This window comes from Fukomys damarensis, unplaced genomic scaffold (genome assembly GCF_012274545.1).
Source record: "Fukomys damarensis isolate Sample0158 unplaced genomic scaffold, DMR_v1.0_HiC HiC_scaffold_23, whole genome shotgun sequence".
NCBI classification, from domain to species: domain Eukaryota; kingdom Metazoa; phylum Chordata; class Mammalia; order Rodentia; family Bathyergidae; genus Fukomys; species Fukomys damarensis.
The window spans coordinates 36,005,923-36,010,294 of record NW_022900935.1 but is presented as its reverse complement, the minus strand read 5'-3'; positions in this window follow the sequence as shown (position 1 = coordinate 36,010,294).

Sequence of the window (4,372 nt, the reverse complement as noted above, 5' to 3'; positions counted from 1 at the left end):
GGCCTGGCAGGCTGCCACAGTCCATCGGAAGGCCTTGAGCTGGTCTGTGATGGAAAATCAGACAGACCTGAGCTCAGGTCCTGGCCATGTCCTCTCTAGGTTCAGCCTCCTGGGAGTGGAGCCAGGCACATGTCCAGGTGCTGGTGGAGGGAAGGAGCAGGATCCAGAGCTCCAGGAGGCTTTGTTTGAAGAGAAAATATTGGAAATGCACCCTTGCTTTGAATAATGATATTTATATTGAATCTGAAACTCATTAAAAGAGGGTGTGGAGTTTTTGTTTATCTAGGATCATAAAAGAGGCAGAGAAACCTTAGCTAAGGTGATACAGTATCCTGAGATTGGCCTCCAGCTCCTCTGGGTATGCAGGGAAAGTGGAGAGATACAGTACATCAGACCCCAGAACTAGAGTTGTACCCGCTCCACCATTCACCATGGGGGCAAGTCTGTGAACTCCCCTCCTCTTGTCTGACATGCAATTTCTCTCACTGGCTTACGGGGAGGGATTACAAATAATGGGCTTGCAAGCAGCTGGTATGTAGCAGGTGTCAGCTGAGTTTTGCTGTGTTCCTTCATTGAATTCCCTCAAGGCTGTTTTGACCATCAGGACACGGCCACGATGAACAATGGGAACTTGGGGTTTGCTGCCTAGAACTGCATCACCAGCTTTAAACTCTTTTAAAATTTGAAACTCTTTCAAATTACTTTGGAAATATACTCAGTGCACAATTTTGTTTCCAACCATTATGTTTTTCCTCTTCTTTTTTTTTTTTCCACATTTAACTCAAGGGTTCAAATGCAGGAGGCAAACTTGAAATGATCATAACATTTGAGCAGTAATGGCAGCTTATTCTTGCATGGCAGGAAGACCTACGGTGCTGGCCACTTAGAGCAAGAATTACCTCGGGACCCTGAAGAGGGAAGGGAGGAGAGGAAGGATCCTGGGCCTTGGATGCTATAGTCATAAGCTATTTGGGAAATGATTAAGTGATAAATACAGTAAATTCGCCCTCAGTTCTGAGAACCCCACAGTGAAGACAATAACTCTTGAAGGCAAAAGCAATTATTTTTATTAAAAGGTCTAAACCTTAGGCGTGTGCAGTTTCAGTCTATTTAAGCAGAAGATCACTAAGTACAGGGAGGAGGAGCTCAGGTGTGGAGAACACCTACTATACACCGAAACTCTGTCCTCCGAACATGGCTCCTCCAACTCAGAAATGACCAGACAGCACAGGAAGAGAGACACTAACCATGTCGGGTACCTGTCATGTGCCGAGGACTCTGGTTATATGAAACAAGGCGAAGTGCATGCAGAGAACACCCCCAACCTGGAGGAGCCCTGCCTGGGTTGAGGAGGGCCAGGTGCAGCAGTGCTGGCTGCATCCCCACAGCCTGGCATGGAACATCCCACTTTGTCACCCTGGAACCCTGCAGGTGTACCTCAACCTCTTGGGTCCTCAGTCTCTTCCTGTGACAGGGGATGTTATAAGACCTCTCTCATTACTGTCATTGGAGAATTAAGCGAGCTAATGGGTGTGAAGTGCTTGAGACCGTGCTGGTGAATAGTTCAAAGGCTACTGGCATCTTCACAGTGGCCTCACCGGAAGCTGGCACCCCACTTCTCCTTACCCTGAAATGTGGCCCTTTCCTCCCACCCAGAAACTGAAGAAAGGTACACCTGCCCCGGGCACTGAGTTCCTAATTGGCCGACCTGAGATCCCCATTCAGGCTGCCCAACAAGAACAGCAAAACACAGCATTTAATTAGTTCTCTAAATGTCCAGGCCCTTTAAGAGTGGTATATACTGTTCTCAAAACAATTACATGAGGTCAGTGTTGCTAACCCCCATTTTACAGATGCAGCAACTGAGACCGATTAAGTAATTGTCTCGGGTGGGGAGTGGAATCCAGGCCAGAGTAGATGACTGGTCCCACAGGCGAGCTGAGGGCCAAAGTCCTGACCGAAACCTTCACAGATTTCCCTCAAGTAGCCCGGGCTGGGTGGGGCTGTAAGCGGGTGGCTGGAGTTGCAGGGTGTGTTCCTGCCTGGTCCCCAACAATGCTGAGGCCACAGCCTCAGGAACAGCCCCACTCCCAAGTGGGCGTCCTCAGTTTACCCTCATGAGCACAGGATGCCAAGCACCTTTCGGGAAATGGTGCAGAAACAGCCCAGAGTTTCTTTGAAGACTTCTATTTTCAGCTAAGATGATTCTGAGCATCTCACAGTCTTGTCCATCATTATTTATTTGATACTTTCTTGTGTAAAAAGGATTTCAGCCATCACCCAGGAAATTGGGCTGTGATTTATGGTGTGGTTGAAGCCGCGTTCCAGTTCCAGCCCTCCCTGACCCGTCTGGGCTGCTGTGGACTTTCTCCTCTGTTGGTGAGGACTGTTTACGGTCTCCTTGACAACAGAGGCCAGGGAGGAAGGCTGAGTTATGCATACAGGCAGGCAGTCTCTCTTTCTGCCTTTTTTTTTTTTTTTTGTCCAGTACCAGGGATCAAACTCAGGACCGTGCACTTGCCAGGCAAACGGGGCCCTGCTGAGCTACATCCCTGGCCCTTCTTCTGCCTTTTCTGCCTTGATGAGCTCATGTAACTTTCCAAGCTTGCCTGCCATCTGTGCCATGGGGAGGACTGGGGCTCCCACAGGTCGCCAGGGTCCAGGGTATGGTGTGCTCGTGCCTGGCTTGCAGGGTGATCACGGAGGAGGACTTGGTCTCCCTCTTTGGGTCCCAGGAGCTGCTAGAGGGATGTGGGAGCTGGGAGCAAGGTGGGGCTCTGCACAGACAGGGAGCCCTGGGGGAAGATGCAAGGGACCAGCTCCAGAGCTGCCACCCACAGGCACGCCAGACTGAGGGGCGATGAACCCACCCACACAGCCCTAGGGCTGGGAGCTGGTGCTGAGGCCAGCTTTGCCTCCCACACACTGGGCACTTTCCCATGTTGGTGTCTTCATGCCATGTCCGGGAGGTGGGGGCTGCCGTGAACCCCAGTAGGGAAGTCACATGCCCAAAGACACGAGGGCCTGTGGGTGGCCCAGCTGGCTCTCGCCAAGCTGGTCCAAGTCTTTGTCTGTGCTGCCCCTGACTGGACAGCTCAGTGGAATGCCCTTTCCCTGTCCCTCCCCATGTTCCTCCCTTGTCCCCACGTCCTGTCTACCTGCTCACTGGGCTGCTGCGGCATACCACTGCCAGCTTTGGCAGCACAAGTCTCCCCCGCTTCCTGGCACTGCTGCTCCGAGGCCCCCAGCAGTGTCACTGCCTCTCCCTGTGGGCTATCCCTGCCACCCCATAGCCCAAGCCATTTCCCCAGTTCCCTGACTCCATTCCTGCCAGGGGCAAGGTGGAGAGCTGGTTGCCCAACATGCCCCAGGGTCCTTCTGGTCCCCTCTGGCCAGCCAATCCCCAGACCACTGGGAGCACCAGGGGCTGGGATTCGGGCTGGATGAACAGGCATGAAGGGTGCGGAGGCCGGTGTCCAGCTGGCCCAGCAGCTACACTGTCTGTGCAGCGCCTCCATCACTTCTGGCCACAACGACCTGGCACACTTGCCCACCAGCCCCTGCTCCCTCTTTGGAGGCTTGGCCAAGGAGCCACCTCGTGCAGGACATCCAGACAAGGTACAAAAAGAATGTATCCATAAATGTGTATCGCTTGCCTGTCCCTGCATTGGGCCCCAGGGGTAGCAGTGTGACCCAGACAGTCCCCGCCCTTGGGAGTCCTGACCTCGTCCTAGTGAGCAGTCAGCCTGGTGACTCCATGGGAGGCAATGTGCTGTTTCCCACAGTGGGTCTGGGGGGCAAACGGTCAGGAGGCTGCCTCCATCCTCCCACACACGCTGCAGTAAGACCCTGCAAGGTGCTGAGTGTCCCCCTGGTGCCTTTCAAATGCTGGGGGCATGGATGGTGTGGCCCCCAAAATGCCAGAACTCTGGCTCTGACCACATACTCTGTGCCTGCAGGTGACCCTGGGCACCTGTGAGAAAGGAACCACAGTAACCCCTGATTCACAGAATGAGGCCTGGCCTCATTCAGCACTAAACCTCCTCCTCTCTTGGGTTATTTGGTCATGGTTTATGCTTCCTGTCCTTTCTCACAACTCCACCAGGCTGGTGGCACCCAGAAAAAGCATTCCAGACCAGGCCCGGAGAGAACAGTCTCCTTAAATGGGGGGGGTGGGGGTACTGTGACCTTCACCTGACCTCTCTGAAGCCCCAGATTACTTGTTGGGGCCAAGCTGTCTGAGGAACTTCCTCTGGCCTACATCTGCTGCTGTACCCCCACACCACCAGATACACCCGCCTTACCTCCCCCTCCCTGCCTTCACCCCAGCTGGACTTCAGTCCAGGGGATTTCTCTTTGCAGGGGCTACATC